The sequence below is a fragment of the Onychomys torridus genome, chromosome X (genome assembly GCF_903995425.1).
Source record: "Onychomys torridus chromosome X, mOncTor1.1, whole genome shotgun sequence".
Classification (NCBI taxonomy): Eukaryota; Metazoa; Chordata; class Mammalia; order Rodentia; family Cricetidae; genus Onychomys; species Onychomys torridus.
In genome coordinates, this window is record NC_050466.1 from 95,861,310 (window position 1) to 95,884,872 (window position 23,563).

A 23,563-nucleotide genomic window follows, 5' to 3' on the forward strand; every position below is an offset into this window, starting at 1 on the left:
TCTTGTCCCATTTTCAGTTGCTTTTCTCATGAGTATTCCCATGCATCCTTCAGATGTCAACATAGCTGAGGGAAATCTGCTGACAGACAGGGTCATTCATTTGACTTAGGGGTAGTAAGTTAGTTACCTAAGGGAAGGAAAGATTATAATAATAATTAGTGTTTATGGACTGTAAGAATTTTACCTCAGCATCAAGAAAAACACTAGCAGACTCATAGCTAATTGTATAATGGTCTTTTTCTATGAAGGTTCTTTCAAACAACAGGTGAGAATCATTTAGAGGATGATATTTATAAAATTAATTTTATTGGGTTGGGGATTTAGCTCAGTGGTAGAGCATTTGCCTAGCAAGCACAAGGCTCTGGGTTCAATCCTCAGCTCAAAAAAAATTTATTTTTACTTAAAAAAAAAAACTATTTCCAGTTATCTGTTGTTTCAATATGGCCTGAATTTGAGTTTGGATGATATAAAATATAATTTGATGCTGTTATTTATTTTCTTAACTGTATAATTTTGATGAGAATAAAGTTTGGAAGATACAGATAAAGCAGGAAATACATCTAGTGAGAACTCGAAACTCTTTAATAATGTAGGCACTCTGCCAAAGACCTGTGTTGTGAGCCTATAGCTTTCATGCTAAATACTGTGCTTTCTTTTCCTTAGTTAATTTCACTTGTACCTTGACAACTATTGTACAGAATGATCCATAAACTCATACTTTTTTATTTAATTGCCATGGAAATTTGATAATTTCATCCTAAAGGAGAGTTGAGGAAAACTCAGGAAGAGCTCCGATTACTGAAAACTGGAAAAAATTAATCTTGATTAAAGCACTTCCCCCATGAAAATAGGACCTCCTGAACTTTGTAAGAGCTGATTACTGGAGGCCATTCTTTGGGGAATGCATAACTGTACTTATTCTAGAATTTTCCAGGGATATTGGAGTTGAATAGTGGAGACATCAAAAAGACTTTTAAAGGTGCAATTTAGTGGAATGTTGGCAGCAGCTTATTTCAGTTCCTCTCTATAATGAAGTGCCAAAATATGCAAACCACTTTCCAAACCTATGATGACTGTAAGGAATTTCTGTCTGCTGTCATCACCAATAAAGCTTCCTAGGTGAGAAAAAAAATGAAACTGGATGGTCACAGGAGATTTATTGTTCACTTTTAAAAAGGCATAGCATATATCAATCATTAGGGATCTGGTTGGTTTCTTTGCTTCACTTAATGACTTCAAACAAAAGTATTGGAAAGAGATAGCAAATATTAGATTACTTACATTTTTTATTTTCATAACTGTTCATCTTTAGGACACAAATCAGTAATTGTATCTCGAAATGTCTCACCATGTTAATTCAGAATTAGGAATGTGTTGCTTTCAATACGACATAAAAAAACATCAATCTACTACAGTTCTTTGCTTAGGTCTTAATGCTGACATGACCTCAATTAATTTCATTTGATTAGAAAAATCGATACTTTATAGGATGATGCAAACATAGGAAATAAACAATTTTAAGGTCTGGAGTTATTTTGGATGATATTGGCATGGATCAAACCTGTATTTATGTTTCATTTCTTAATTTTAACATCTGGTATGACTGGCAGGAAAATTTTCTATCTCAATATCAACAACATGATTTTCCACCATGTTCTTTCCAGAAAATTGCAAGTTCTGTATCACTCTCATCAGGTTAAACTAATAAATGTAAATATTAACTTCCTATATTGTAAATATGTAGTGCACAAAATATAAAAATTATAATATTTCTTGAATATTATATAGTTGTCATTGACACCATTGTAAATTTAACATATTCCTGGATAAATCTATTCTAGTAGACAATTCAGAGATAGAAAATATATACAAACTAGTGGTTTTTTCATATTTCCAGCTATATGGAGGATTTTTAAAACATTCAGAAAACTGCTTTTGGAAGAGCTACTAGTAGGGTGAACAGCACAATTAGAGACAATTGAACAATTGCATGCAAAACCAATCATATTGAATGAGAATGTCAGAAAGTCAAAGTATGATGTTTTTATTCCACAATACTAGAAACCTCATGATTCCCCAGAACCACAAAAACAAAGTGTAGATTCCCAATGTTTAGTCATGGAATGAACAGAAGTAGAAAGCAAATTTCTATTATTTTTATATGACATCTCTAAGTGATGATTGTATTTTGGAACCTCATAGATGGTCATCAGTGTAGTTGAACATTTCCTAAACAGTAGTTCATTGACTAAGTCAGCCCATCTGACTGGATGCCATCTTTATTCAGACTGTTCCCTTGATTAGAATTAAATACTTTTCCTTCAATTTCTACTCACCTTATTCTAACGTTTAGACCCAGGTGACCATTTTTATCACATTCCTAAGAGAAAGTATATTTTAATATTTGGAGAGAACTATTGTATCCCTAAATCCATATTTCTCTAGTATGTATAGCACAGATCCCTTCAAGCTTCTATTATATAATCTTATTTCCAGGCTATTTATGATAGAGATTATCTCTTAAGATGTGATAATTAGTCATTATCCCATTTGAAATATTGTGTAAAACTGAATATTCCTTTTCAAATATCAATACTACATTACACATTTAAAAAATTATTTTATTATTTTATGTATATGAGTATTTTGCTTAGATGTATGTTTGTGCATCACATGTGTGCCTGGTGCCTGTGAAGATTAAAAGAGGGCTTTGGATCTCATGGGACTGGAGTTCTAGACAGTTGTGAGTCATCATGCCGATGCTGGGTATTGAACCCAGGTCCTCTGAAAGAATGACAAGTGCTCTTAACTGCTGAGCCAACTCTTCAGTGCCTATTGCACATTTCTCAGTCAGTATGTTTCAATGTTAAACTGGACTGTCACGCTAACATGGTATTCTAATGCTCAATGACCATCTGTTTTTTATATGTAGCATTTTTTCTGCCACTTTCATAATGTGTAATAATGTCAGCTTAGTGAAGAAAAACTAAGTTTAGTGCTCAGTTTTTATACAGCTGAAGGGTGGATATCAAAGAGAATATTTGCAAAGGATGTAAACTCAGATGTAAACTTCCTTTCCTACTATATTGGTATCATGTAGAAAGTAGAGCCTCCTAGAAGAAGGTCAGCTTTATAGTGTTATTGAGATAGACAAATTTACAGTTCAGATTATGTGAAAACATAAATCGATTTCTTTTCCACTTTATTTAGCCACTTGGGATTAGAAATAATAACCAAATTCAAAAAAGGTGACTTAAGCTGAAGAAAGAGCAAAAGCAGAGCAAATGAGTATTGAAAACTTAATTTTGTTTGTGAAAAATTCATGGACATTAACATAAAGAAAAGTTGACAGCAAAGCAGGGAATTGAGTGAGAAAAGAAGAGGAAGAGCATATGGTAATTTTGTCAATTCTCTGCATGGACATAATTCCTTGTGAGTCTAAGTCTGAAAAATTCACCTGCTAAGTGAGATCAATATGAAATCCAACTTCTAGGCCATGTTTTGCTGAAGTTTTAATCCTACTCAGAGAGACAGAGAGGCTCTTGACCTTGCCATGGCTTTTGAACAGCAGCCTCAGATCCATTTTGACTATCAACAGAAAAAAAATGGGGACAACAGGAGAAATTCAAATGGGAATAGGAATAGAGAATAGAGAATAGTATATTTATTGACTAAACTCAGTGGCTTTATATTTTAAACATAGTTGACTGTTAGAACAAAAACTAGAGCTCCGAGATAGCATATCTGTATTAAAAATATCCAGAATTATTAATGAGTTTTCAAGTTAAATAGCTGCTGTGAAAGAAGAGTGATAATCGGAGATGTTTGGATTAAGCATCTTGGAACTATAAGAATCCCTCTTTTTGGTGCAGATGTTCAGAAATGACAGAATCAAGGCCAAAGAAGAAAACCGAATCCTCTGTTTCCTTTGTCTTTTTTATAGAGGATATCAATACAAACTACATAGTGTGGGAATACAGATAGGCACTGATAGTCAGTCTTTTAACTGGGTACAGCGGTATGGAATAGATTCAGACAACAAGAAATCCTGTTACTCAGAATCACTAGAGAAAGGGGGAATCATTAAATATATATAAATCATTATTTGTATATAATTCCAATCCAATATTGAGTCTACTGAAAAAGACTTATGCAGAATGGTTATTACATTAAAGTGCATGTCAACTACATTTATTTCTCAAATCAAACAACTCTGGTAATTTACACCTATTTTGCTACAGTTTTTAAAATAATTAATCAAGTATTAAAATGAGCTTGTCAGAACGGATTTTAGGGACCATGGTAGCTATTTGATTCTGTGGTGATATTTTGTCATGTTAATCAATATACCTTATCTCACTTACTAGACAGATGTTACTGAGCAGAAAGTGCTTGGTCACATTATTTTACAGTACATTTGAACTGATGTTTAAAAGCTATAGTTTGTTCAACTTGTCAGTTAAAGGTTACTCCACCTACAGTTCCTAAAAAAACTGGAGACTTCTTAGAAACCTTTCATTCACTTTAAAAGGATAGTCTTCTTTTACCAGAATGTTCTTGTTCGACTTAATAGGTTTTTAAAGATAAATATTAATCGTAAGTCTTGGTCACTCAAGAGTTCATATAAACTTGTATCAAACTCAATAGCTTCCTTCCATCAATCAATGAATCCTCAACAGGATTGCCTGTATATTACAGAATCTTTAAGATTATAAGAAAAGTTACAACATAAGAAAACTATAAATTAAAGAGTTCTGAAATGAAACAATAACAACACTGAGAAATAAATAGTATTATATGGTATACAAAAACAAGAATTTTATGCTTGGCCAAATAATTGTTATCTATAAAATTAAAGCAATTAGACGCACTTGATAATATATATTATAATTTCTACTTGGTGTGCTATGGTTAAGACTAAATAGGTAAATTAAATCTTTTACAAGGTTATTTTCTTTTTATAAATCTTAATAACTTTTTTCTTTCTTTATTTCCCCCACTGTCCTTCCTGCCTTCCAAATCCTACCATATACATACCCCTCCTTACTCTTTTTCAAATTCTGGCCTATTTTGTCATATATATACATATACACACATATATATATAGTTATATTCCTAAGTACATAAATACAGCTTGCTCAATCTGTATATGTGTGTTTTCAGAGCTAGCCATTGGTACTGAATTTGAATAACCAGTTGATGTGTGCTCCTCCTTGGGGAAGAATATTTCCCCACTCTCAGCATTCTTTAGTTGCCTGTAATTTTTGGTATAGGGTTGAGGTCTCCTGGGCTTTCCCCCATCTATGTTAGCATGTCCATTGTTATTATCCTTGTTCAGCTCATGTTTAGGCAGTCATATTAATGAGACTTTATGGGTGCAGCTTCTGACATTTCTAGGCGACACAATCTCCTTGTTCCTCTTGCTCTTACAGTCTTCCCATACCCACTTCCACAATGATTTTTGAGACTTGGCTCCAGAAGGTGTTTTGTAGGTGTATCCATTTGTACCAGGCTCTATAATTCTACATTTTGATTAGTTGTAGTTTTCTGTAATGGTTTCCACCTGTTACAAATAGAGACTTCTCTTTTGACAGGTGAGGGCTACACTTATCTATCAGTTTAACAATATATAATGAAAATGTAGTTAGAGACAATACTGGTTAAGTGAAGTGGTGGCTGTAGGTTTTACTCCAAGATTCATAACTTTATTAGTACTGGATATTTGTCTATTTTTCCACTACCAGGCATGACTTCCCTTTTGTTGAGTGGGTCTGAAGTCCAATTAGATAAGTGTAGGTTACTACTAAGGTATGTGTACCACATTGCTGTCATTCATAGATATCGCAGTTGGGTAAATAGTTGATTGCTTACCTCCTATGGAAGCTTGTTTTGTGCCTTCTGGTATCATGAAAGCTAGTCATTAGGGAAGGGGTTTTCAGTCCTGCATGGTGGCTAGTACATATAATCCCAACACTCAAGAGGCTGAGGCAGGAGGATTACTATGAGTTTTAGATAAGGTCAAGGTACAGTGTAAGAACTTATGTCATCCCATGTTTCTTCATTTATGGTCTAAATAACTTCCTTTATAAAAGGAAAGGAGGAACATGAGCAGAGTAGTATCTTACCCAGGAAATGATAAAATTTAATATATTCTTGATACACTGTAACTGCTAGCTTTTAGCTTCTTCTAGACACCCAAAAGTCATACCCTAGGTCAAATAGAAATGATAATTGTACATGTTTCTACATGTTCTTGACTTTCAAAAGTGTGTTTTCATATATCTTCACAGGAACCTCTATTGAAAGTTTAATAATATCCTTGACATTTGTGAAATACAGGAATTGAGGAATTAAGCAATTTAATTATTTACTTCCAGTCTCAGCTAAATAAGCCTAGAATGCTAGTCTGTTTATTTCTACCTCTATGTGCTTTTCACTATGTCATTGTTCAGCCTCAAATGTTGATAAATGTTAATGGTAACTAAATCATCTGGAATAGTGTATACCTATGTTTCCTATCAATAACCACCAAATTTCAGTGATGTAATAGGAGCCAAGTTTCTTATTTATGCTACATATCATGTATAGATCAGTAAGGGGCTCTACTTATTTACTTACTCAATGACCATTTGGGCAAATTACATAGCATTTTGAAGACCACATGGATATAGAGTAAGCAGTAAAATTTCTCTGCTATGATAGATAATATCCATTGAGTACTTGATCCCTACCAAGCAGCATGCTGTGCCATTATTTAATGCTCACCTTTGCCATGTACTCTAGATGTGACGATTTTTGCTGATTGTAAATTTAAGAGTGACAGTTTGAACAAAGTCACATTGATAGTAAGTGAAAATGCCTTCTTTCTAACTCATATTTTTGTTATCCTAGAACCAGCACCACACTAATTTGTTTAAAGCCACAAACACTTCATTTTCTTAGTCGACTTTTGATCCTTTATAAATACGAGCTAAATTTTTTACTTACTCCTTCAGACACATAATTTCTATTTCAACTTTTCCCTTCATTTTAAATGAATGACATATTTTGAGTAAAAGGAGACAGAAGAATCCATGCTAAAGAAATTTCTCTTCTTGTATTTTCTCTCCTTTTTCACATTAGTACTGCCTCATGTGGGAAACCTGAGAGTCTGCCCAGAAAAGGTGGTTATCTATTTGAGAGTACATCCTCTTGCCCAATGACATATCATGGATGCTACTTATGACCCATTCCCTGTATATAGAAAGATGAGCACTATCTTCATTACAACTCACAGAAGACATAAAGATATTGTTAATGATTCAGAATATCCCTGTTTAGTTTGCTTTCCATTGCTGTGATAACACCATGTCCAAAAGAAAGGTGGGTATGGAAAGCTTTATTTCTGCTTATAAGTAACAATCCATCAAGAAGGGAAGGGAAGTCATAGTAGCAACCTGAAGGTAGCACCTGAAGCCCTGGAAGAACACTGTTTACTAGCTTGCTTCTCTTTTCTTGCTCAGCCTGGTTTCTTGTATTATTCAGGACCACTTGCCTAGGGTTAGTACAACCCACAATGAGCTCAGTCTTCCCAAATAAATTATTAATCAAGAAATGCCCCCACAGACTTGCCTACAGAACTATCTTATGGAGGCGTTTTCTCAATTTAGGTTCCCTATTCTCAGATGACTAGTTTGTGTCAAGCTGACCAAACAAACAAACAAACAAACAAAACAAAAATACAAAAACAAAAACAAAAAACTAGTCAACACAGTTCCTTTCATAACAATTTACAATGAAATTTACCAAGTCAAACTGTACTAGTAATATGTGGGAAGTAGAGCCTTATAAAAGATATTCTGCATAGTGTTCACCACATTTGCCTTCTGTCTTCACTATATTAAAGACAGTGTCCGTCTCCTCTGGAGGACACAGCACAGGTCCTGTTTTGGAAGCTCTGAGCAGCCTCCACCAGAAAATAAATGTGGCTGTGCCTTGATCTTGGACCACCAAGTCCTTAAATGTGAGAATTAAATGTATTTTCTTCATAAGTGACTCAATCTCTGATAATTGGTTAAATGAGCGCAAATGGACTACAGCAGCTAGTGTCTCACAGACTCATTTAATATGGGACCGAATGTGATTTCCCTTGTTTAAGCAGTGAGGGATGTGATTCAATGAATAATCATTTACTTATAATCTCCCAAGTAGTTACAGACCACACATTCAAATCCTCAGTCTAGATTAATTTAAAATAACCACTTAAAAAAAATCTCAATTCTGGCTGGCTGGTGGTGGCACACACCTTTAATCCCAGCACTTAGGAGGCAGAGGCAAGCGGGTCTCTGTGAGTTCAAGGCCAGCTTGGTTTACAGAGGGATTCTAGGACAGCCAGAACTACACACAGAGAAATCCTTTCTTGAAAAACCAACCAAACCAAACCAAATCAAAACAAAACAAAAATTCCCCTCAATTCTGTAAAGTTAATTTCAAACTCCAAATACTAGTAATGCTTTCATTAGATAGGTGACACACTTCCATTATATATTCATGACTCGTAGCCTAGAATAACTGCATGGGAAACATCTCATGGTTTAGAATAATTACAATACTAGGAAATAGTCAAGGATGTTCTCAAAATATGTACAGACAGTCAAGATTATTAAGTAATTGCATATGTGTTAACTGGTTATTAGAGCATTTTCATGTACAATGGTTTATTTGATAAGCATCAATTACTGTTTTAATTTTTAAAAGGAAAATTTAAATTAGGCTTCAAAACACTTAAGTACTTTAGTCTATAATCTTTACCAGGTGATCTCCATGGCCATTCTTGCTTTGCAAAGCAAAAACAAAAATACCATTTCATGCACAGCCCCACACCAAGACAATCTATAAAAAGCATTAAAAATTTAAATGTTCCTTTTAATCTTACCATGGACTACTACAAGATTGTCCCTTAGTTGTGTAAATTTAAGCAAGTAGGGAAGAATTTCCTTAATATTAACTTTCATGCTCTGAATTGAGATAAAAATACCTTCCCTGTGAGCAGCACAGTTTTTGTTTGTGAATTACATAATTTAATCTAAGAAAAAGTTGTTTGGACAATTAGAATTTCTCTACCAACTTAATGTAACGTATGTTACATTGTGAACTAATATTTTCTACATATATGTAAGTTTCCATATGCTGACACTTGCATTATTACTTATCTTGCCTTATTGTTCATGTACAGAAAGCAAAAAAGTCTAAGAGGCAAGGTTACCTCTCCTAAATTCTACAAACAACAGACAATTTGAAGAGGTACTATCATTCTTTGGTGCCTTCTGTGTACCGGAAATGAGACTAGGCCTATTTTTCCATTATCCTTGTCCTAACACTGGGAAATAGATGTTCTTTCCTCCATCATTCATTTGAAAAATTGAATATTGGGGGTGAGGTGTCAGTAAACTGTCCAAGGTCACACACCTGGTTAGTAACAGAGATAGGATTCATTCATGAGTTTCCAGGAGTCTAAAGCCCCTTCCTTCATTTTGCACCATCTTTCAGAGATCATAGTCACATGTCAGGGCAATGTTCAATTTATCTTGGCATGAATGCATGCTTTCCAGATGCTGAGAGCTATAGAATAGCGTTGTTCTTTCTTTTCCTTTTAACTCACTTGCTTTTTCTAACAAAATAAGCTGCTCTATTCTAGTGTCTGCTCTGCTGACCTTGTGTCTCTTTGCTAAATATCTAATTTTTTAAATTTACCCTTTCTTTCTGTAAGGCTGAAATGTTTTTGATTGGATTTATCATACTCCAGAAATTTAGGATCTTTTGAGTGTTTACAAAGATAGCCTTTTCCCCTGGATTTGATTATCTCACTGACAGCAGCCGATATCCTCACGCTTAGGAATGTATTTACTTATAGGCACATAAGTAATTCATTTATAAAATTGAATTATCTGACTAGGGAGATTGTGTGTTTTGATTGTGTAGCAGTCCTTCTGAAACCGACTTACAGTTGATAAAAGCCAGATGGAAAGCGGAAACAGTCCATTTCATGACTCTTTAAATGTTTAAGTTTGTTAACCCGTGCACTTCACATGTTTTGAAGTTCGGTGGCAGGGTGGAAACAATTTGTTGGTAAGTTTTAATATGCAAAATATGAAGCAAGTACTTAGAGCCTTCTAGTACAGCAGAAAGGCTTTTGGCTTTAGAATAGTTTGAGAGACAAAAGAGAAATAGCTCATCTTTAAACTCCTGTTTTTAATTCCTTTTTCATTATTGTACGGTTGTCATGTAAATGGTTTTTAACATGTATGATCTCTGTGTTAACACCTCAGAGTTAAAATGATTTTTAGTATATTATTATACTGTCACATATTCCATGTTATTGACTCAAGCACAGCAATAAGTGTATTTCTTTTTAATTTTTTTTATTCAAAATTAAAATATAATTACACCATTTCCCCTTTCCTTCCTCAATCTCCCCATTCTCGCTATAATTCATGGTCTCTGGTCTCTTTTTTTTTAGTTGTTGTTCCACATACACACACACACATATTCATAAATATATAAATAAAATATACTCATTTAATATAATGCTACTTTGTGTATATGATTTCCCAATCCTAGACAAGGAATTGTAGGCAACTAAGGAATACAAACTGCAGGAGAAAATAGTCTTTCCCAGGGAAGAGAACAAAAAATGATTTCCCAACAAGTATATTTTTTAATATGACATTTGTAATTTCTGTTTGTATGATGCTTGTGTACACGAATTTTGTTCACATACTTATGTGTGTGACTGGAAGCATGCGCATATTGAATCATATATGTGGATGTCAGCAGACAACTGTGTGTCAGTTCCTCACCTTTACCTTGTTTGAGACATGGTCTCTTGTTGTTTGCAGTTGTGTACGCCCAGCTATCTGGCCCATTTGCTTCTCAAGATTTTGCAGTATCCATGTTCCATATTTCTATAGGATTACTTGGATTAGAAGCACATAGCAATACACCCACTTTATATAGGTTTGGGACAGTTTAACTCAGGTCCTCATGCTTGTATAGCAAGTACTTTGCCTACTAAGCTATCTCCTTTGCTTGATGTTTGTAAGTTTTTAAATAATAACTTAGATGCTGTATAATAACATAAGCGTTTTTAGTAATTATAACTATCTTTACAGCCATATTCTGTGGTGTTTGATTTTTTCACTATTCTTCAAGCTCAGGAAACTGAAAATTAGAGAGTTTATATAATATTCCCATGGTCATAAACAAATTAAACTCAGAATACACATAGCTTCAGGCTATATTATTTACCACTATGCCACATTGCTTCTTCATTAAGAAACTAGTCAATTATGATGCTATCAAGCATCAAAGAAAGTAGTAATTCACTTTTTAATTTTAAGCATGTCACTACTATTCCCTTACTTCTCCAATACACAAAAAAATCATCATGGGAAATAGACTTTTCCTGAATCACCACTTGACATCACGTTCTAAGATTTATGAAACAAATTGCATTGTATATTTTATCTTACCTGTTTACATCCTTTACACCTAGCATTCCTAAAATACTTGTGTTTGTGGCTCCAAACTGCTACATGCTACTATAAATACATCTTAGGGTATAACCAAGATATTATCTGTATCATTGAAGGTGCATCTGGCTTTCACTCATCTAAACTCCAGCTACAGTAAGTCCTCCAAATTCCAGAAGGATGAGTGCCTGTCTTCTCTGGTCTCCATGCTTTTTTTCAGTGGTCATCATCTTGCTTGCAGCTTCCTTCCTTGTAATTATCGTCAACTGATATGCTAGTCAGATCTTTGAAGCATACATCAAATTGTGCTTCATCTGTAACTTTTTTTAATCTCTTTATATACAACTTTGCTTTCTATTTCTGAACATGCATTATATCGCTTTGCTCTTTCCTTTTGTTATCCCTATACCTACTGGGGGATCCTCCTTACCCTCTGTTTTAGTGAATATTTTAAGGTTAAGATACATGTATATTTATCTTTCTATTCTATACAGAATTAGCCAAATTCCTTGAACTTCAAAATAACTAAAAATGGCCTATAATATATGCAGGTTTGTAGCCTCTGCATCAAATGAGCAACATATTATGTCATAAACCATTATAACACAAAGTTAAGTAGGCTTGAAGTATGAGCATCTGTGAATACAGATCTTTAGGGATTTGGGAAGTGAATTGTATTCTAGCATAGTATAAATCATATGACAATCTTTTTGTGCTCATGTAATTTTTGAGAGGTCCTGACCAATTTTATTCCTAAAATAAGAAACATAGAATAATTATATGATTCTGCCAACAAGCCTAGGTACTGTATGTTATCATAATTGTAAAACTAGAGCTAAAGTAAATTCAAATTCAACAAAACTTAGAAAATTGAAAGTAAAGAGTGTTCTCTTATTCTAATACAGCACATATTCTTTACATCTAAAATAATCAGACTCTGATAAAAATAATGTTGATGGTAATTAAAGAATTGGAAAAGCAATAACATTTAAATTTGAGATCTAGACTTACTATTTTTGAGAATTTCATACATGAGTGATGTTTTTACATCATTTTCATCTACAATATCTCCGTTTCAAATTCTCCCATGATCTCCCACTCTCTTTCAAATCATGCCCTCTTATTCTTTAACCATTATCTCACACACACACACACACACACACACACACACACACACACACACACCCACCACTCTTTTTTTCTCTTTGAATGTATTTAGTGTTTCTTTTATGTATACATATTCAAGGATGAACACTTGGATAATCTATCAGGTGGCTTGTCCCTGAGCAAATTTATTCTCCCTCTCTCAGAAGATATTAATTTTTAAATATGTAATAAGTTCATTGTACTATATTTAAAAGTAATATTTCTACATTAGTTTTTATAGATGAAATTGTATATACTAATGTCTAAAAAAATATGACATACAGATTCAAATTAATGTCCAGAAAATTATTCAAAATGTAACAATAACAGCTATTTTACTATGTGCTTAGTATTTTTGTTTCCCTATATACTGTCTCACTTAATTATCACTAAACTGCTAAGACATTATTGTTACATTTTCCCCTCCATTCCCAGAAAACTAAACTGAAGTATAGAACGGTATTTGACTATCAGAAGCACAAAAAAATAGTAAATGGCAAAACTACAGTTTGAACTAATGGAATTTTACTTTTTGTTGTGATTGCAAGCAATATCTTAGGTTGCTCATTTTGATACTTCCAGCTCCCTGAGTATTGTAAATGCTCATACTTCCCCTGCTTCTCATTAAACCAGTTATCTCATCAGGGACTTTGTATATAATTTGTATTTTATATACACTACACGTTCTCTTATCTTTTTGACCATCTAACTCTCAGTATACTATTGACATCCCAGAACAAATATCACTTTTACAGGGAGGCCTTCCCTAATCACTCAGTTTTAATTAAGTGTCCCTTTCATGAACTGTCAAGGGATCCTGTACTTGATTTCATTCCTTCATTTTCACGATGATAATTTAAAATGTTATAATCAGGCTGTATTTATATGACAAACAATTATTAGAATTTTATTTCATATGCATGTACTTATTTTATTTTATTCTTTCAGGAATGTAACATTCACAGCTATAGCCACAGTACATAGTCCTCAGGAGCACGAAGGATATTGATAATATTTGCTGCATAAATCCATGAATATATAAATACAGTGCATGAGTGTTCAGAGAAAAAGTATGGTAATTTCTTGGTTTATAAAAATGCTCCTGGTAATAATAGCTACTTGATAGATGTGTAAAAAAAGTTGGACACTCGATGGATAACATTTTTTAAAATAGCCCCTGCACAAACTGTAAAGAGCCCAGGGTATTTTCTTATTAATTTTTTCTTTGATTATTTCATATATGTATATAATTAATTCTGATTATTCCTGACCTCTGTTATCTTCCTCCCAACCCATTTCATCTCTAGAACCTAGGGAAAGGGGAATCCATAGCCATATATTATTTTAAAACTGGGTTTACAGTATCAAGCATTAAGCCGCTCTTCCCGAGGAGCAGGCTTCAAATCCAATATGAGAGTGGTTAGTTGCTGTCTAATAGTCATGCCACTATTGCAGCTGTGGGCACATCTTGGCTGTCAGGTTGGTGTGTTTGTTATTGTTCATAGACTTCATAGCTAGGTAAGAGTGTTGATGCCTTTTCTTTTCTTTCTTTTTTTGGGGGGGTTTCTTGAGACAGGGTTTCTCTGTGTGGCTTTGCGCCTTTCCTGGAACTCACTTTGGAGACCAGGCTGGCCTCGAACTCACAGAGATCTGCCTGCCTCTGCCTCCCAAGTGCTGGGATTAAAGGCGTGTGCCACCACTGCCTAGCTGTTGATGCCTTTTCTTCCTCAGGATCCTGAATAGCATTTTCTGGCATTATGAAAGCTAGCTATCAGGAAGAACTTTCCACCAGCTTGATTTCTTTATGTTTGGCAATTAAGTTATGTGTTATCTTCTGAAATAAGTCTTAATATGTAGTTTTAGTAGACAACCAAGAGAAATGGGAAGAGCTTATATTCTTGATGGGTCAACTGAGGCATCCGTGCCCAATAATAATAAGGAGGCTTCCCACACCAACCATAGGGATTTGTTCATGGGATGTTTGTTCCATTTTGTCATAAACACTTTTGCCCTCCATGGAATCTGTGATGGCTACTGAGGAAAAAACAATGACATACAGGATGATTATCTGTTAGTGACAGGAAAGACAGAAGAAAATTGATGAAAATAGATATATGATAAAAGTAATTATGCCAAAGATAAAAGGGTCATCCTACTAGTTAAAAAACAAGGCATTATTTATTCTGATCTTGTGAGAATAACCACAACTAATTGCCAAGGAATGCTTACTGAGGCAAAGACTACAATTCAGTGTGGTTTTTCCTACCATGGTTTATTAACCTAAAGCCAATTTCAGTGTCACACTACTACCAACTTGGATTTCACTGGAAAACTGACCTTAATGTGATGTTTAGAATAGTTTGGAACACATCAAGATTGAGAATTTATCTTTTATTGTCAGATTAATAATTATTTCCACATGTACTGATTGCCTTGCTATATCTTTCAAAATAGGTTTGTAAGTAGAAGTGGACTAGAATTGCTCTCTGTAGACATTCTTCTGAGGGTTACTAAAAACAATGAATAAAAGAGATAATTAAGTTTTTGAAATGCACTCAAATATTTAATAATGCTGGAGAAAACAGATAATTAAATTCTGGCACATTTTTGCAAATGACCTAAGACAGAACTTCCTAAGATAAATTCTTTGATTTATTTCCACTTGAAACCTAATGCCAGATGTCAAAAATGTAATTAAATAGCTTGATGTCCCTTGTAGAGTGCTTTACAATTTACACAGTGCTTTCATGTATATTGACTAATTTAATTTAAATTAAAATGCTATATATTGCTGAAGCATCAAGAATTTGTAGTCCATATTTTCACTCACTGATAACTTTAATGCTAACCATTTAGGCAAAGGTTGACTTTGTCAAGTATGATGTTCAAAATAAAACATAGGTATGATATTTAAAAATTATAAACACATTTTATAAATTGGGCAGTATAATAGGTATTCAAAGAAGAGAGGTATTTCTCTGTGTGACTATTGAGGTAAGTGTTAAGTAAAGTATAATGAACCAATTTAATAGCAGTGCTGAGCTAGGATTCAAATCATCTGACCTTACTGCAGTTTTCAGGAAGATAGAACCAGGCTGCTAAAGCAATAGGAAGTTATCAGTCATTTGCAAACAAAACTCCATAGGTTATTGAGTATATAACATGATTTTCAGTCTTAAGTATAAAATATATCATAAAATTTGTTAATAAAAGAATGTAAATGTAATGTAAAACATTATAAGTACATGCATTTCATCTACCTCCTCATCAGACAACTCAAACTACTATAAATAACTTGATTGAAAAGCTGAAAGTGCATCAAAATCATCTCTAAAATCAGTAAGGATGGCATAAAACTTACATTTTTATTTCAGTAACAAGTATGAAATTAAAGTAGGAGAATATTAACATAGAGTAGTGCACAAAATGAAGTAATTTACAAGCTTGCTGATTTAATCTTCACTATTAAAATATGTGTATGCTAACAGATATCAAGTAGCAGTTTAGAAAGAAATTAAATGATCTGTCTATAGTGAGAATTAAAATGCATGCTGTTGGACCCTATAAATCCGTGCCTTCTCTCCTTTAGTGAAATCAACTACCAGCTGCTCAGCATACAAATAAATCAAGCAATACCCTAAAGAGCATGAGTACCCAAAAAGAGCATTGTTTATCTAGGGAGAGATGAATGACCCCATTCAGAGAAGACATAAATAACCAGGGGGTGAGATAAATGGTATCCTAAATCCACAATGTGGTGACAATTAGAAAAGGCCCATAACTAGTGCTGCTAGTGCTCTGGGTTTAAGCTCTGTGGTAGCTCATTGGGTATTCAGAATAAAAAGAAACAAGGAACATGTTGCCCAATGGTAGGCCATTTGACACCAGAGTAAATGGCAATGGAAATAAATGTGTGTGTCAGTAGATACTTATAGAAAAGGAGAAACACAATACAGAGGATTATGTCTTCACCCATATCTAACCTGAGATTCTGTTGACCTTGTAAAGATTAGAGATATCAGATAGTGTCCCTTCAAAGTCAAGTGTTCCATTACTGATAACACTCCAAAAGGAAAAACAGTTTTTTGTCTCTTCTCAATCCCCATTCCCAATGTATAACAAAGCAGATGAGAAGACTCATTTGAACAAATTCACACAGGTTATAAGAGTAAGTGCTTTGGATCAGTTTTACAGAGGGAAGATGTCTTTTGTGTATTATAGTGATATTTTATTTGTATTGAAATGTGATTTTATTTGTATGTCAATAAAATTGCCTTGAGGTCAGAACAAGCCAGAGCAGAAGCCAAGCAGTAGTGGGGCACGCCTTTAATCCCAGCACTTGGGAGGCAGAGCTAGGCAGATCTCTGTGTGTTCAAGGACACAGCCAGCATGGCAGACACACGCCTTTAATCTCAATACCAACCATAGACGACCTGGAGGTCTGTACAAACAGGCAGTGACAAGGAGGTCATGTGGCTGGGTTTACAACCAACGAGAAAACAGAACAGAAAGTCTTTAAATAGACATGACGCACAGAAGTAGGTCTCTTGCGGAGAGGAGGAACCACAGAAGCAGTGAAGGGTAAGGTTTTCCGCTTTTGCTCTGACCTCGTGGTTTTTAACTCTGCAATCGGTTCTGTGTTTCTTATTTAACAAGCTGGTTACATCTACAGTGTATACATAAAACATAGGTAACGTATCAAGGATTGTTTGAATTCACTGAGAAGCTGACTCTAGAGATGAGATTTGGCCTTACCATTTCAGATTAAAGCATGTTTGTCTCAAAATAACCTCCAAAATCCCCTGTCCTGAGTCAGGCTGGCCCCCTGACTCTTTGAAAAGGAAAAGTAAGAACGATGAAATAGCCTAAGAGTCAAGGCACTGTGCCTTTAAGAACAGCTAAGGAGAAAACTATTTCCAATAGAGTTTACTATTTTTTATCCCATAATATAAAGCTTCTTGTACTCAAAGCAACTAATGGGATATTCATCCATGGAGAGGACAGAAAGAACTCACTGCCTAAAAATAAAAAAAACTTTCAGCATCATAGTTTTAACAGGGTTTCCTTAGTTGACTTCTCCTGGAAATATATTAATTTTGTAGTGTTTTGCTATTTTTCTATTGCTTCTCTCTGCTGCTTTGCACTTACTCAAAACCAAAAGCACAAATATGGGAGATCATTTGCTGCACTATGCAAAATACACAAAAATTTGTCTGTCTTGTGTTTTCAGTGCTTTGCCTAGGAACTTATAATATGTTTATTATATTATATGCTATGTATATAGTCTAGATTCAGCTTTCTTCTAATTATATGGTAAATTTATTTATTAATATTGCTATGTCTCAGGGTATTAGGAAAGAAAATGTAATGAAATGGAACCAGTAGTAGGAAAAAAAAATGTTAGGAAGATGTAAGAATGAAGATAATTTTAGTAAGGAAAGATTTTTATGTGATAAGACTTTGTCCTAACATGGGCAGATGTCTCCAGCATGGAAAATTAGGGACTGGAGCTGCCTGTACTGAATCCATCAGGTTTAAATGAATCCCCAGGGGAGTCTTGGCCCTGGAGGAGATGGGAATGGAGGGGAGGGGATGGGGGGAATGTGGGGGCAGGAGGGCGGAGGACAGGGGAACCCTATGGCTGATGTGTAAAATTAAAACACAAATATAATAAATAACAAAATAAATAAAAAAATAAAACCTGGAAAGTCTAAATCAGTTATAAAGGTCTGAGTAATTTTAAATAACACATGAAAATGTTATTTAGAGGGACTGGGAAGATGGCTTGGTGGCTGAAAGTGCTTCTCTTACAGAGGGTCAACATTCAGTTCCTAAGACCCTTATCTGACAGCTCACAACCTCCTGTACCCCAGTTTTGAGGAGCACAGGTCTCTAGTTCCCTAGGGAAATTTAATCACATGTACATATCCACCCCACCCACATAAGTAAAATTCTGCTCAGTTATGGGACATCACAATCTTGGCTCAATTTCAACACTGCAGTACCTATAGAGGACCTACAGCTAGCAGAGTCAGACCCATTAGTGTTATAACATCAATTCATATTTTGCTTAAACCTCTTCTCTCTATTTTTCTCTAGTAGACATGTGATTCTAGTTGTTCAAACAGCTATCAAAGTACCTGAAAACAGATCTTTGATTCATAACTCTGGAGTCAACACTTGGGGTCAAAAATATAAATACATAAACAACAACAACAACAACAACAAAAACCCTTGCAAGGAGAAGCCCAATGGACAGATGCTTCTGTGAGTTGGTAGAGAGATTTTGATGGACTTTGATTTGGATGCTACAAATTTCCCTCTGATTTGACTTTTCCTGGTTCACTGACTAGGGCTTATAATGCTAATACCACTTGCCTGAACTCTTCTCCATAACTCTATCCATTTCTAACCAAGGATTTCCTTTCATCCCTATACCTGACAGTTGTACAAATGTAACTATCAATGCACTCTTGGGGACTCTTAGATAGACCTACTGAAGAATACTCCAAATGCCACATTTGATGACTCTGCCTAGCAGAAAGAAGCAAGACTCTGTTGTCTTCAGAATTTGCTAGATGACACTTCTTTAAAAAGAGTGGGGGGTGGAGTGAGGATGATAAGACCAGGAAATCAAAACTGGGCGGGCAGCTCGCCAGAGCAGGAACTATTTACACAACAGTTCCAGAAATGTCCTTGCTGCTCTGGCCAAGGATACTGGGGGCTGACAATGGAAACTGGATCTCCAGTACAGCGCTTAATCTCTACTGATAAACAGCTTTATGAATATATATATATATATATATATATATATATATATATATATATATATATATCATATGTCTGTCTCTCTATCTATTCCCTAATTTTGGATCTCTCCTGATTTAGTTACCACTTCAGAAGACAAAATGTTACAGTAAAGAATGGAACTGTCTCTAGGATGGGACATGTTATTGTCTCCTCTGTTAAGAGTTAATCCAATTGAGCAGGTCAGTCACCTGGCTAAGGGATCACCCCTTCAGGAAGGTGGGTCTACCATAAACTATACTAAAAAAGTATGAGGAATAATTATGCCCTTAAGGAGATAATTTACTTTCCTTCCCAGAATTTCTACTCCCTACTGCAGTCCCTACAAGTTGCTATGCTATTGGTCTGCCTACATTTCTGAGCCTGAACTCAGAAAGACATAACTTTCCCTTTTTATTCTTTTATCATTATTTCATATGCTGACCAGAGCCCAAGTATGCTCTATTTGGTACTTTGGACTCTTTCACTCTTTGTTTTATTTCAGATTGCCCCTTACCACATGGCTGCTCATCCACCATGTGGCTGACTTGCATGGCAGGTTAATCCAAATGGCATGACTTTCTTGCTCTTAAGCACCTATGCATGAATCTATAGTAAGTTTCTCTCTAAAACTCAAAAATAATTAAATCATATACCAAATCTGTCCTATGGTTTGGTATCTGAAGTAGTCCTACTTCTTGTGCACTCTATATTAGCCACTTGCATGTCTAGATTGTGGTAGATATACCCCACTTCTAAGCTTTGAAAATTTGCTGCTTCTATGTGCTCACTGGTACAACAGTAGGGTGATTGTTATGGAGCAACTGACCCATTTCTGATCAGAGTTGAGGCTTGTTACACAGGAGCAAATTTCAATCTGGTACTGTGACACTGGTGTGTCTCATGTATGGAGGTCATGGGCCCTAAAATAAAACATGCTATTGTTATTTTACTAACTGCTAATTTTGTCAAATTATCTTCTAAATATTTATTTTTATGCCTGTACATCTGGGCTACTCTCAAAGTTGATCAGAGAAGGTTCTTTGTTTATGGTGGACAGCAGTCAATGTGGAGATGTGTATCTGGTCAAAGTGCTGAGAATAGATAAATGTCTGAATGCTTAGCTCTAAATAAGGCATATACAAAACCCTCATTCTATCACAATCCTCCCAAAGCTCAGGGAATATTATGAACAGGGTGCACCAAGAATATAAAGCTGGAAGATGAGGAGGGATGCTATCTTCCAGACATCACATGGTTATTGCACTCATAAAATCACAATAGCTGTGGTTACCTGGACAAGTCCTATACAAGGTTGAGCTTGTCCAAATTCCCATAAAGACTGGGTAGATGATCTACAGGCCCCACCCCTTACTGACGAGTTATTGGCAGTTGAGAGCAGCTGGAGAGGAGAAAATCATTCTTTGAGGATATGACAGTTGTAGGTTTCTCATGCTCCAGCAGATGGCCCCACATCCATGTCTATATGAACAGCACTATTTGGACTTATGGGTTATCAAAAAAGAAAGAAGGCATGAAGTTAGGAGGGGGAGGAGTGTTAGAGGCATATGCAGTAGGTGGGAGGACTGAGGAATGTGTATAATCATATTTCATTCTATGCCTGTACAACTCAAATACTGGAAAAAAATAAGAGACCTAAAAATTGTTCCTTCTACCTGAAGTGCCAATCCACAGATAAAATCATGGCTTGCTCCTTTATCATATTCAAATGTTAATTTCTTAATATCTTCCCAGAAAACTTTGCTTGAACTATCATATACCTTCACTACAAATCAACTATCTGCTGTTTTTGTTTTATATTGTTCATAGCATATAACATATAAAATACTGAAAATTTTGTTCATTTACAATATAATTGATTGGGGTTGGGGGTTTAGCTCAGTGGTAGAGCGCTTGCCTAGCAAGCGCAAGGCCCTGGGTTCGATCCTCAGCTCCAATATATATATAGTTGAATATAGGGCACTTTTACTATTTATATCAGAAAATGTAGCAGTGCACTACATACATGATATTTGTTCTATACATATGTTTTAAAGAATAGCCACTATGACAGGAACTGAATTCTATGCAGTAATAATTAAAATAGTTCTGTATAAATGGAAGAAATACGTGGGAAAAATGCAGTCAAGGAAATACAGTACAGTAATATAAGCAAATATATTCACATTCTCACTGAACATGTGCCGTTAAAATTGAAATGACATTATATCGGAGAAACGATATAAAATAGTAAATATATAATGTAGACTAATTCTAAATGATCTTATTAAATAAAAACATGGATCCAAATATAGGGGTGAAAGCCTTAGAGAGATCAGGGAAATAGGGAAAGCCACCAGCCAACCTTACCTCACCAACTCTGCAGCTTCAAAATGCGAGTTACTTCCTGTTTACCCATGCACATATGCCTTGCTGTGGAATAAAGGCAATTGCCATCACACCTGGATCTGTTTCAAGTGTGGCCTTGAACACACAGAGATCTTGCCTGCTAAGTGATAGGATTAAGGGAGTGTGCTACCTTTGCATGACTTCTTTGTTTATTTAAAATGGCTTACTATTCCCTCTGATCTCCAGGAAAGCTTTATTTAATAAAGTACAAATAAAATATCACCATATTTCCCTGTTTTTGTCTAATAAAACAAAAAATAAAAAAGTTATAGCTAATATAAGAAAAACTATATACAATAAGTACAATAAGTATATACAAAATATACAAACAATAAATACATCAACAATGTCTAGTCCATTTGCATTTGACAAATTCAGAGAAAATATTCCATTATCTATCTTATTTTGGTGAATCTAAAATAAAACTAATTCACTTTCTATCCTAACTTATATTACCAACCAAAAACTGTCTTATGATATCTTTCAAACTTATACACTTAACACCATTTAGTGAGTTTCATTTTGGAAGTTCTTAACAAGGAAAACTGTAACCATAACTATCTAATCTTCAACTCCCTCAGAGACCTGAGAAGGAAATAATATGACCTAGTAAAACAGGAAGTGTAAACAAGAGACTTCCAAAAAATGAGATGACAGAAACAGCCAGCTGCCTAGACAGTCACCCGAGGTTTCTCTGCGCATTGGGGCATCATCTTCAGCCCACAGGCTTAGCATATTTGACAGACAGACTCATTTGTGAAGTAGGATGTATGCAAGGCCTATAGCTCGACCTTACATTCAGTGTGAGTATTCCATGTACCAGATAAACTTGAATTCCACCAGTGTCCTATCATGATTCAGGCTTTTAAATTCTGGAAATTGCTAGTGTTTTTGGAATCAGCTTCCCATTCTTCTTAGCTTGTGGGTGGCTTCATCTCCTTTATTAAATGCCACTCTACCATTGAGAGGTTAGACTCTGTTATCCTAGTTACTCCTTCAAGAATAACTGTTTCATCTACTGTTCCACTGCATACCAGAAGCCACTGGTCCACTGCCAGTTCAGCTGCCATCAAAGAAAGGGGGACTGTACCTTTTCTGGATTGCAAAGCCACTTCAGCAATGGTGCCATATTGTCCTGGCCTCAGAGGATGCCAGGGATCAGTACTCCTTTATTTGTGTCCTATTTGTCCATTTTGAATAGCATACTGTCAGCAGTCAATTCGAGGGCACTTTCTTGCCCAGTGGCTAATTTTTGCCATGATGAAAGTTAACTCTATATCCATTTTCTTCAATGCCAATATCTTCTCTGAAGTAGATCGGTGCTTCCAGAAGCAGACAGGTCTCATAGTCATAAAAAAATGTCATTAAAACATTTTAAATGCCATGTTCTGTAGATCTCTGAAGGGTTTGAAGATGACCTGTCTATCTAAAATATACCTCTGCATGACCTTGAAAACATACCTAATATGACTACAAGTTTGATTGTAATGTCTAACTACTAACTTTCATTTCTTTATATCCTAATAGTTGGTAATAATAACATTCAAGGATTAGCAATTTGCATTACATTGTTAAATGAACTGTGTAGGTACAATACCTTGAACAAGATTAGAAATACATGTGCAGTATTTTCTAACAAAATCAATCTCAAATTTGTATCAATATATATAATTTGTATACAATACACAAAAATCCAATACAATGTTAAATAC